At 39.2% G+C, this 13425-nt stretch overlaps 1 long non-coding RNA gene across 1 annotated transcript; it reads right to left on the minus strand.

Annotated features, from left to right (window-relative positions):
• Nucleotides 1-230: 230 nt before the first annotated feature.
• On the minus strand, nucleotides 231-12747 carry LOC109199724 (uncharacterized). Its single transcript, XR_002060037.2, has 3 exons — nucleotides 12689-12747; nucleotides 749-854; nucleotides 231-291 (listed from the first exon to the last, which is right to left on the minus strand). It is a non-coding gene; the product is annotated as an uncharacterized LOC109199724 (long non-coding RNA).
• Between the last annotated feature and the right edge of the window lie 678 nt (nucleotides 12748-13425).

Raw genomic sequence — 13425 nt, forward strand, 5'->3', positions numbered from 1 at the left:
TTTTAAGTCTCCAGCCTGGGTAAAAGACTTTCCACACAAGTCACAGCTGTAAGGTTTAACTCCACTGTGGATGAGTTGGTGTGTTTTTAAGTTCTGAGCCAGGGTAAAAGACTTTCCACACAAGTCACAGCTGTAAGGTTTAACTCCACTGTGGATGAGTTGGTGTGTTTTTAAGTTCTGAGCCTGGGTAAAATCCTTCCCACACTCATCACAGCTGTAGGTTCTCTCTCGCTTTCTTCTGTGAGGTTTGTCGGCCTCCTGAGAGCGCTGACTTCTCGCTCCATGTTGGTCCTGCAGTGACAGAGATACAAACAGAGGCAGTGAGTGAAATGCAGTCGTGGAACAAACAGAAACTCCCTCCATTGGTGGAATCAAACATGTCAAAAAACACATTGTAGGTGTGTTACCACCACCTTCTGGTGATAGTATCACATTACAATGATGTGCTACAATGAGAGTTGTAATGAAAATGACATTATTGAAGAAATATTGATCAGTAGAGAAACTCTTTTACTTCAGAAAAAATTGTGAGTTCAACTGATGATGTTGTTGTTGTTTCAATGTGTGTAGAGAAAATATGATCTTTGTATTTTCTTGTAACTTCTGTGGTTTTTGGTTGTGAATGTAGATTCTGTATATATGGAGGAGCCCAGGATGGAAAAGATAAAGCTGCTGTTAATGGGTTTTTAAAAACCAACCAGCTGTACACACAGTTTCAATAACAGTGTAACTGTGATGTTTTTCTCACCTTTTGTGTTGAAGTCATTGTTTCCTCTGTAGTGGCTGAGCTGAGTCCAAATAGCTGAAATTGTTCCTCTGCTACACCACCAGACTCTTCTCCTCCTGTTACTCAGCTGGGACACAAAAAGTATATATATGTATTTTATTCCTGACAAATAGAAGCAGAGCAAATAAACATGACTAAACTCCTCAGTGACAACAATACATATGAAGCTTCAAGGTGAAACCCCAGAAGCAACTACAAAAAGAAAGTCATCAGTTGCCTACAAGAACTTGAAAGGAAAAACCACTGACCCCCTGCATGTCATCGCCTTTACCCAGGGGATGCTACACCCTGTATATATGGACTTCCATAGATCCACAAAGACGGAGTCCCGATCAGTCTCAATGGTAGCAGTATAAACTCAGCCACCTACAACATTTCAAACACCTCATTACCATCCTAGCTCCCCTAGGATGGTTATGAGGTTTTTAAAAAACATTTCGAAACTCACTTTGTTAATGTGGAATTCTAAAATTATTTTACAAATGGAGAATTTATTCTACAATTCATCATCTAAGCATCTAAGAATTCTGTATTTCGATGTGTGTCTTATTTAATGAATCATTTCAATGTAAGCAGCTATCTCTTGGTAGTTTTCAGTCTTTTGAATATGTGGCTTTACAGCTGAAGGCCCCATCCAAAGTTATGTTTCTTAATTTTTACAGGCCTCCCAAATACTGCACAGACTTTTTAATGATCTCAGTGAACTGCTGTCTGTGATCTGTGTTGATTTCGACTGTGTAATTATTGTTGGGGATTTTAACATCCATGTGGACAACCCTCAGGACAAAGGGGCTAAAGACCTGAGTAACACTCTGGGCAACTTTGGGCTGACTCAGCATGTAACAGAGGCCACACATAATAGAGGACACACTCTTGACCTACTGATCTCCAAGGGCCTGAGCATTTCAAAGGTTACTGTGTCTCACGTGGGCCTGTCTGATCATTACTGTGTTTTCTTTGAAAGTAAAATTTCAGCCCACGTAAATATATCAACAGCAGTGATCACAAAACGGTGTATAACTGAAAACAGTAGTGAGATCTTTAACCAGGTCTTCCCCTTAACACCTGACCTGTCCAGAGGTTCAGTCAATGAGCTCGTCAATAGCTTCAATGCTAAAATGTTAAATGTAATGGACACTATTGCTCCCATTAAGGTGAAGGTTATCTCTGGAGGGAAAAAGTCTCCATGGAGAAACTCCACACTGGTGAAAAATGAAAAAAGAGAGTGTAGGAAAGCTGAGCGCAGATGGAGAAAAACAAACCTGCAGGTTCATTATGACATCTATAAAGAGAAACTTCACAATTATAATTTACAACTGAGGAGTGCAAGGAGGTCCTACTTCTCTGACATCATCACCAAAAACAGTCATAATGCTTGGGTCCTATTTTCTACAGTTGACAGGCTAACAAACCCTCCTGTGTCAGTGGCAGCTGAACTTCATTCGACCACGGCCTGCAATGACTTTGCCAAATTCTTCACAGAAAAAATCCAAAAGATTAGACAAGCAATTGGTACATCAACAGAAGATTCAGGATATGTACTGTGTCCACCGAAAAACTGTCTAAACACCATCGAACAGTTTCACCCTATAAACAGCAAGGACCTGGAGGACATCTTAGGTCAACTGAACTCTTGCTGTTTAGATGTCCTGCCAACAAGTTTTTTCAAAAAGGTCTCAAAGACTTTGGAGTCAGACCTGTTACAGATCGTCAACTTTTCTTTAATATCAGGTGTATTTCCAGAACCACTAAAAACTGCTGTAATTAAACCTATACTGAAAAAGGACAATCTTGACAAGACACAAATGAACAACTACAGGCCGATCTCAAATTTCCCATTTTTAAGTAAGATCATTGAAAAAGCAGTTTCTCAACAGCTCAATTACTTCTTACAGTTTTTCTCAGTTGCTTTGGTGCATTTCTCACAACAGAATTGATCTCTGCACCACTACTAAGGCTCTTCTCAAAACAATTAGTGCAAACTGCAAAACATGGTGGATAACTTGCAAAGGTGAGTCACTTCATCAAAAAGAAAAGTCAGTTGTTCAAAAGCAAGTCAGTTGCTCAAAATAAGGAGTCAATGCTTCAAAAGCAAGTACTTATATCAATCAAAGTGTCTGGGCTGTCACAATTACAAGTCAGTACACCAGCACCTTTGGTCACAAAATCAAATGGTTTGAACATGTTCTGATTGTGACGGATTTCTTTGTAGGTGCTTCCCAATGACATGTCAAGTCTGAAAACCATAAATTGTAAAGGAAACTCAAGACACTTCATATGCACTCTTGATAATATTCAATTGAAACTGTGCACAGCATTGTGCAACTGGGGAAATACAGTAAATCAAACATTTTACAGCAAACATTAACTCACTTAGATAGTAAACCTTACTGCAGTAGTTATGAAACAAAAAACCCCCTGAAAAACAGACACTGCTGCATATCAATCATTGATATCTAGATGCTCCCGTCTGTCTGCCCACATATTTGCATCAACATCACAGCGAATGTCAGCTCTATCGATGCATCGGGGAAAGTATCTTCTGGAGTGTCGAGTCCACCCTCTGCAGGACTCTGCTGTGATGTCATCACAAGCTTTTGTAGGTTCAGTATGCACCTCATGCCAATCCTGTCTGTTGGTTTACATTATATATATACTTGTAGAGTAGGGGATACTGTAACGCGATTCACCTGTGACTGGGTAGAAGAGGCTTTTCATTGGTTGCAAGTAAGAGTAACACACACCAATTTTCATTAGTGTGAGATAAGGTTCACCTGAGAAAAGTAATTTATGGAGATTTTCATGGAAACTCCTTAAAAATAGGGTTTTCAAAATGGGTGTACAAATTGTTTGACAAGATGTTCAACAATTTTGAGTGCACTGACACAAGCAATGAAATGAAGACTATTAGTTGTATGGACAATGACTATTCAGCTGGTACAAGTATAAATAATTGTGACATTCATGATAGAAGCAAGGAGATAGTGATGAATAGCAAGTCAAAAGTGACCATTCTTTAGATATTTGTACTTACTCAACTGCTTCATGTCCAAAGGCATTTGCCTTTGGGTGAAATGAACATGAAACCGCCACAAGGTTGTGCCAAAACGACTACATGTTGTGGAGGTTGAACTAACTATTGTGCAAAGTTTAATTCTGTTGTGAGAAATGCACCAAAGCAACTGAGAAAAACTGTAAAACAGAATAACTGCTATGATGCCTTCCAGTCAGGTTTTAGACAAAACCACAGCACTGAAACCGCTCTGACCAAAGTGTTTAATGACATATGTCTGAATACAGACAGTGGAAAAATGTCAGTCTTAGTTTTACTGGATCTCAGTGCAGCATTTGATACAGTTGACCACAACATATTACTCAAACGACTGGAGAATTGGGCAGGTCTTTCAGGAACTGTACTAAACTGGTTCAAAACATACTTAGAAAACAGGAAATACTTTGTATCAATAGGTAACTTCACATCTGAGCAGACAAGTATCACATGTGGAGTTCCCCAAGGTTCCATCTTGGGACCCCTTCTGTTTAACATTTACATGCTCCCACTGGCACAGATTATAAAGAACAACAAAATAAACTATCATAGCTATGCAGATGACACACAAACATATATCACAATGTCACCAGGAGACCGAGGCCCTGTACAGGCTCTTGGTAAATGCATTGAGGAAATTAATGACTGGTTGTGCCACAATTTTCTCCAGCTAAACAAAAACAAAACTGAAGTAATAGTCTTTGGTGCCAAAGAAAAACGATTACAGGTCACCAGAGAACTTCAGTCTATACACCTAAAAACCACAAACCAGGCGAGAAATTTGGGTGTAGTGATGGACGCAGACCTAAACTTAGAAAAACACATTAAGACAATAACAAAATCAGCTTACTATCACCTCAAGAATATTTCAAGGATAAAAGATCTGATGTCTCAACAGAACCTGGAAAAACTAGTCCATGCATTCATCTTCAGTAGGCTTGATTACTGTAACAGCATCTTTACAGGTCTACCTAAAAAATCAGTCAGACAACTACAGCTCATTCAGAACTCTGCTGCTCGAGTCCTCACTAAGACCAAAAAAGTGGACCACATCAGTCCAGCTCTGAGGTCTTTACACTGGCTGCCTGTCCGTCAGAGGATAGACTTTAAAGTTCTGATGCTGGTCGATAAAGCTCTGAATGTTTTAGGACCAAACTATATCAGTGACCTCCTGACCCAGTATGAACCTTCCAGATCCCTCAGGTCTGGATCTGGTTTTTTATCAGTTCCCAGAGTCAGAACCAAACACGGAGAAGCTGCATTCAGCTTTTATGCTCCATATATCTGGAACAAACTCCCAGAGAGCCTCAGATCAGCTGAAACACTAAGTTTATTTAAATCCAGGTTGAAGACTCACCTATTCTCAGCTGCATTTGAATAAAACACCAAATCCACACTTAAGTTTAAATTTCTAAACTTCAATTTTAACTACTGATTTTATCTACTGTTCTGATTTTATCTACTGTTTTTTTAATCAATTCTAATCATGCTTTTTATTTGTTTTTGTTTTTAATGTCCCTGTAAAGCACTTTGAATCACCTTGTTGGTGAATTGTGCTATATAAATAAACTTGCCTTGCCTTGCCCTGCCTTGTGTGGCTATTGTGGTTCTCCATATGGTGGTACAAATAGAGGACATAGAGGAAGTGGCACACATCACGAGGGGGTACATGTTGAAGGTGTTAACAACACACAGTGTGGTTGGCTAGGTTAACTCACAAGCAGAATTTAGCTGTGCCTGACTACAATAGAGACTTTCTTCTTTAGATGTTTCTGAAACAACAAGGTGTAGTAAACAGATTTGTTTCAGAAAAAGGGGAAAGGAATTAAAACGACATACATAAGCACAGAGTGTTTTAATCCTGCTAACACATACACACACATGCAATGAAGCTCATGAATACCAGATGGTATTTTAAGCCTGTGTTTCTGATTTTATCATCTTGTTCGGTTCACTTAGTGAGATGAGAAGCGATATATGAACTAGTGGACTAATATTATATTAGGAAAGATGACTGAATGATAGCAGGGGTGAACAGAATGCAGCAGAGGGTTTAAATGAGTGAGACTAACAGATTCTTAGTTTCTTGTTCCTGATGATCAGATAAATGATAAGTTTAAAATCCAGTTAAGGAACGAAGAAATAAAGAAGGTCAAAGATTTTAAGTTTTTAGGAATAATTTTTGATTTACGTCTTAAATTTGACAAGCATGTAAAGAAGATTGCTAAGATGGTCAAGGCTAATCTGAATTGTTTTGAGTTAATTCAGCACCATATACCTGCTTCAGCTATGGGCAGAAATCTGTGCCATCAGAAACTGAATTTGAATAAGTTAAATTTGAATTTGAATTACTCAGATTGAATCTGAATTGTAACTTGAATAAATGCTTTTGAAAACTGAATTTGAATTAGTCTAATTTGAAATTGAATCTATGGTTTGAAAATGATCATCACTAAATTGAAATTGAATTTTATATATTGAAAATGAATTCATTTGCTCTGAAACTGCATTTTATCATTTGAAAATTCAACTCTCGAATAATTTCAGTTTCACTCTCACCATTCAGTTTCAGTTCTACAATTCAATTTCAGTTCCAAAATTCAGTTTTTTGGAACTTGCATCCGGTTCCGGTTCAAGCGCAGATTAATAGAACTACGTTTTACTAGCAGACCGAAAGTGTTACTGATGGGAATCTACAGCGTCTTGAGCTGAATTAAGACTTCAGAAGTCATTCGTCATGTCGAATGACCAGCGGATAAACTCTCAGGTTGGTAATAAATGTATTACATGTATAAGAACAAGCGTCATGTTAACAAATGATAGCCGTACAGTAACTTTTATGCTTATTGTAGCTGTTAGCTAAAAACGCTAATTTAGCGTAGTTTGCCCTGAATTCAGCTTTGACAAACAAATATGATCGACTGTTTCTAGTAGAAATCCAAAGTTGTCATCTTGGACCCTCTCAGAGCCCTGTATGCTTGCAGAGACCCCTACAGTAGGGAAACAGGCAAAACGGTGTCCAAACCTTTGTATTTTAGCTTTATTTATGTCTTACACAACATCGCAACTCTTTAGCTAACTTAATAACTTTAGCTAAAGTGAGTAGTTAGTCTAATTCATTAGTGCAGCATTACTGGATCACCTGTTTGAAGTGATCAACACCCAAGACAAACGCTACACAGTGCCGTCCTGCAACTATTTTTCAAATGTTGCACTACCTGTTCTATACACGCAGTGTCGGACAAGGGTGGAGACGGAATTACAAGCAGTACAACATTTTGCTGCAACGACAGACTTATGGTCCAGCCGAACTAAGCATTATATTTTGTTAATAATTGTGGTTTACATTTTAAGAAACATCACTATTACCTACCTCTCTCATCACCTTACACACGGAAAGAATACTGTTCAAAATGTTATTGTTAGAAGAATTTTAAGGTTTTGTATGTAAGAGTAGACAAGTGAGACATTGATTGTTTTTATGTTCAGTCTCAACTGTTAGGAAGTTGATGTGCAGTTAATAAGTGCAATAAATATTTATATTGGAAAAGAAAATCGTGAGAGAATTGTGATCTCAATTCTAAGCAAAAAAATCGTGATTCTCATATTATGCAAAATCGTGCAGCCCTGGCATCATTGTCACATTTTAGAGAAATATAATCTATTTGAGTTTTCTTAAATTAGTCTTTAAATGTATAAATAGGATGGCCCCAGAGTGTCTTAATAGATACATCCAGAGACAAGATAGTAATCGTATTACTAGAAGCATGGTGAACGGAAACTGCAAGATATCATATTGCAGATCTAAATTTGGTCAGTCGGCATTTTACATAAAGGCTTGCCATCTGTGGAACACACGTCCAACCAAAATCAAATTGATTACAGACAATCAATTAATTGTAGTTGTATTTATGATGTATTTTGGCTTTATGAAAATGTATGTTTTATGTGCATTAAATCAGTTTCATGTTTTGTACCTGGACTATGTCAGTCTGCATTGTCCCTTTTAAATAAATTTAAATTCAAATGTGTGGGGGAGGCTTTACCATGACATACACCTGGTTACATGGGAAGAAACTTATTATCTAATAGGACACTAGGGTTGTGTGAAATGTGTGTGGCTGGTGGATGAAAGTTTTGGGGATTTATTTGGCGGCTACATTTTTTTTTTTACCAAGTGGAACCTGTCAATACGTTTTGGTTTGATTTATCAGTTAAAGGAGACGAGTATGCTTTGGCAAGTACTAAAACTAGACTTTTGTATTTTTACATTTTGTAGTATTTTCTTTTTACTTTTCATGTTTGAGGAGTGCACTAAGACTGGACTGATAATGGGGACAAATGGTTCACTGACTTGACACTGATGCGCAGATTGCACCTACTCCAAGCAGACAAGGAAAGGGTGGATGTATGTATGTTTTTCCAGGAGCAGGAAGATGACAGCGACATCCTAGGGTCACATGAGCTTGTGGGCCATGCAGACTTAATCTTGTAGTTGTTCATTTCTGTGTGTATTTACCAGCGCTGTGTTATTCATGTTGTAGTGCCACATTTCTTTTTTTATAAATCATATCACATTAGTAACAGTAATATTATTTCCTCACTTTAGTGTTCACCAGTTGTATACATGCATGTAGAATGTTATCACAAGTGGGCCCCATGTTATTGCACCTTCACAATGGACCCATCGTAGACTGGAAGACATCCTGCTTTAAGGGAGGTGACAGCGAAAATTGTTTTTAAATACTGAAGCTAGCCCTCCACCTCTACCATTGGTCTGGGGAGAACTGAGAAATGAACAATCGGGAGGAAGGAGTTCCGAGAAAGAAGAAAACTCACCACGTCCAAGCCAAGTTTCCATCAGGAATATAAAATCCAGTCCCGACGAGATATAAAAGTCATCTAGGATGAAAGTCAGCCGATCAGCTGATCATTGATCAGTTTCATGATTGAAGTAGCAACAGGAGATCCTCACAGATGCTGTCTTTACAAAAGATAAAAATAAAAACTAGGCCATTGTTTATTGGCAGACCAAGACTGTGATGATAAAAGGCTTGATTTTCGACATCGTGTTTTTAGTGATGACACTTCTGGCAATATGACGTTTTTGTTTATTTGCCGAACATATCTCCAAAAATGCACATCATTGTTGAGAAACTTCACAGCACAGCACACTGGTTTTGCATGCGTGAAGTCGGGTCCAGGATCCAAGACTACGACAGAAAAGCCAATCAGCTGATCATTGATCAGTTTCATGATTGAAGTAGCAACAGGAGAGGGAGGGGGAGAGAAGAAGAGGCAGTCACTCCATATATCGGTTGTTAAGCTTAGCGTGGGAATGCTTTCTTGATTTCTCCGGGACAGCTTTCTCTTAGATGAAATGCTGGTTTCGTAGCAAAGCTCCAAATGCTCCACCAGACCACCGACAGCTCTCTTACGCCACAACCGCTCTATCACGTGACACATGCTGCTCCGACGTGCTAAGGTTATGAGCTGGGTTACGCTATGTCGCAAGTTTTTGTGAAGTCCTTTTGTGATATTTAAAAGATCGGATTAAATTTTGAATTTCTTTTCGATAACCGATCGAGTAATTTAGGTGAGTATCGGACCAATACGTAATATCGGATCTGTCCGTCTCAAATCTCCACTGCAGGGGCAGAATAATCCCCTAGTCTGTGGAAAAACATATCTCAGGGCAGTCTACCCCTGAGATTGAAGCAAGAAGAGGAGGAAGAACGCAGAGAATCACCCAACACGGAAGACACTGAGTGTTAAATTACAACAGAGGTTCTAGTTTTAGTACAGAGAGAAGAAAGAGACACAGGTGAAGATGGTTTTGTGGGGGAGCAAAACACACTTAGCCAGATTAGTGTGTTTAGTATGGGACTGACACTTGTAGAGCATATTTTAATGGAATAGACGTGGACTACATTGAAGTGGAAACACCAGCTGAATTGTGTGAGTGTAGCCTGTGGCTATGTCAACACTAACGCGTTTTTGTTTGAAAATGCATCGTTTTCTCTCCATTTTGGCATCCGGTCCACACTGAGACGGTGATTTCGCTGATGGAAAGCGCAGTGGCTTGAAAATGCTCTTGGAAACGAAAACTTTCTAAAACGATGATGCATGTTAACCTTATGAGTTAGTTGCTTTGTTTGCTCTCAATTTTGACAGTCCTATTAAAGATTAATATCAGTCTGTACATGCTGCAGATTTCTTGAAATTATTTAACTCTCAATCACTTTTGCAACTTTTTACTTTTGTTTTACTCACAGCAACAAGTGCACCTCATTATTAGTCCATTTAAAAAAACTGTGCTTTTCCTCAACATTTTGCTGCCACGTTTCAAAGAGCCGGTGTTCTGGGAATCCATCCTACCTGAAATACCATCCTACCCATTGTTTCTGCACATGGGCCAAACCATCCTACCTTTGTTAATCTGAGCTACAACCATACTTTAACAGCTAAAGTTCAGTGGCGAACCATCCTACCTTTGTCAATAACAGCTAGAAACATACTCTGATGGGTAAAATTAAGTGTCAAACCATGATACCTTTGTGAATGTTACCTACAAGCATACTTTAACGGGTAAAATTAAGTGGCAAACTGTCCTGGCATTTTGAATATGAGCTACAAGCATACTCTGATGGGCAAAGTTAAGTGGCAAAGTGTCATACCTACTTAAATTTGTGCTGGAATTACTCGGTGACAGCAGAAATGTGCATAAACTACTTACCGTAGGATGTTTTGCCAAAGTGCGATGGTTTGTCAGAATACCAGAAAGTAAATAAGCAGCAGACAGAAATGAGGCAGGTCGAATCTTCTTGCTTTTCATGCATGCGCAGTACTGACACGTAAGCGTTTTCGGCCGTTTCAATCTGGATGCGCAACGCTGTGAAAATGACTGAAAATGCTAGTGTGGACACGGAATGTTTTCAGAAGAGAACGCCGTTTTCCAATCTATCCGGGCTAGTGTGGACGCAGCCTCACTCTTCTCTCAACGTCTTCACAATAAACTGTGAACAGATACCGAGGAGAGCAGCAGAAGACCTCATCCAGGAGCTGTTGAAGTACGATTCTTTTTGATGGCAGCAATCAGGCGGAGACTTTTACTTCCAAAATCAGACTGCTGGCAGCAGGCACGATATTTGCCCATTTTGGGGGTGCTTCAGCCAGAGCGATGGCGGCTGAGACGCAGCGGAGCGGAGGTTGAGTGTCTGGCTTAAAACAGGACATGTTAGCTGCATTTAACCCTCAGTTACTCTTTATATAGGTAGGTAGGACTCAGACCATGTTTCTTTTTAGCAGAAAAACATCACACCCAGGTAACCTGCAGTGTTGAAAATGTCTTTTCTGACGATGGTTGCTACTCTACAATCCATCCTACTCTGTAGTAAAATCAGCCATATCTAATCGTCCTGTTGCTCCCATTGAAATTTATATAGACTATTTAAAATCTAAAACTTAAGATTGTCCGTAGCCTACTGTTGTTACCACTGTCCTGTTTGCAATGGATACTGAGAGAGGAATTTTTGTTAGTGATCTTAATAGAATTTTTTTTCATTCCAACATAACATTATCATTGATTGGGGAGATTAAAATTAATGATATATTTTTATGTGGTTCAGCCACAACTCTATTAAAACCTCAGCCAGTAATAGGTAGGCCAACTTTTGGACCATCTAGTTGTCTGTATGACTGCCGCAGTACGTACATCACATTTGCACACTATGAGAAAGTGCCAAACGGAGCCCTGGTGGAGTGAGGAGCTGTAAAGAGAAGCAGATGCTCTGTTTATATTTTAAAAATGTTTTAAGCTTGTTTCAAAGATTCTGTACTGCAGCTTAAAATGTTTTCCAAAAGCACACATACACTTATCAGTGTTTCTCAAACTTTTTACAGTGTGTACCACCTGATAAAAATGTCAAGCTCTCCTAAGTACCACTATGAAAGCATGAAACTCATAAATCTTACAACACAAAATTATTATTATTAAATTAGTAAAATTAGTATCTGCAGTAAAGATTTTTTCATACATTGTATACATTCTACCACAGGCAAAGTTGCCTCTATTTTTATAGTTTTTATTAACATTTTTTAATAATTTATTCTGTTTTGGGAGTGTTTTTTAATGTTTCTGTATTATACATTATACACATTAAAAGTGAATCTCTGTCCAGAAAATGCACTGAGTTTACTTTTTACTCACTATGAGCATCATTCATTATTCTCCCCCAGTAATTAAGGTCAGGATATGTATTTTTTTTTATTCCAATCCATTCTTATTTTGCAGCAGCAACATTTAAGGATGCAGGGACTGACAGAGACAGGTTTACCTTGCCTGGCTGGGCAGCTCTCTGGGTGCTCAGCACCCCCAAAGATCTGATCCTAGAATCGCCCCTGGCTGGGAGTAAATAAAATACAGACGCATCTGGAGATCATCCTATGAAGTCCTATTCTGAAGTGTTTGAGGAGCATTCCTCACACACACCTTTATAGCGTAAGGGGGGAAGGGCGGCGGGGGTAGCCCTTTGGCACCCCTGCTCTGTAGGCTTCCACTACTCTCTCTCTATTAGTCACCCTGGGGTTGCCCTCCCCAGGCTTGTACCTGTGGCTTCCTGTCCTGGGGGTGGAGGTTGGCTGTTCTTCTGCCCTGCACCCTTTTGTTCATATTCAAAGACTATTTTTCTGTATGTATTCTTACCCCCTAGAAACCGCCATAATATAATGTTGCAAGCAATCACGAACTCTACAGTCTGTCTAACTCCAGTGTATACCAAGCGATCTATTATTCTCAACAGAGATAAACTCAACATAAACTGAACCCACATTAAAGTTAGCTCGGTGCTTACCTTTAGATGAGCCCACAAACCGAGAGAAACTCCGTGATGAAGCTGGAAGTCTTTCCAAGCACAGGAAACAGATCAGGGAGCAGAGACCCACGTGGTTCACGCTGATCTCAGCTACAATCCAGGAGACAAGGGTGTGCAGATCGATGCAGATATCGATCCAAACGTTGGTAGTGGTATATGTTCCTGTAAGTTCACTACTTTACTCCCGTTTCATGAAAAAGCAGCTCTCTCTGCTCGACTCCTCTCCTGCACACACAGTTTGCTCCACCCCCTTTTCCCGGCTCTGCTGTGATTTGTGGCTGTGCGGTCACGTGACTCAGCTGAACAAGGTATCCAAGTGGGGAGTTATTTCAAAATTAGCCCCTATCTCCTTTCCCTAAACTGTTTCCTTGGCCTCGTGGAAAACGTCATCGTGAGAAGGAGATTTGCTAAGGACTCAGGGAAAGAGAGGATCGGTGCTGAGAATTAGAACAGCCTTTTGTTTTGTAGTGCCCAGGGTGTAGATTTGGTTGTGGCATTGGTGGGGACAGATGATTTAGCCATCGACCCCTGCCCCGATTCTTATTTTTAAAAAGGAGAAATATACTTGCCTACATATGCTATTCTGCGTGCTTTTAAACTATTTAAAATTACAATTCATTGTTTTATATGTGAATTATATAATGTCAAATTACTTAAGTATTTTAGGCTTTAGTTATATTCCATGTAAATCAGATATCATACAAAAATAGAAAAAA

Source organism: Oreochromis niloticus, unplaced genomic scaffold, assembly GCF_001858045.2.
Source record: "Oreochromis niloticus isolate F11D_XX unplaced genomic scaffold, O_niloticus_UMD_NMBU tig00002136_pilon, whole genome shotgun sequence".
Taxonomy (NCBI): Eukaryota; Metazoa; Chordata; class Actinopteri; order Cichliformes; family Cichlidae; genus Oreochromis; species Oreochromis niloticus.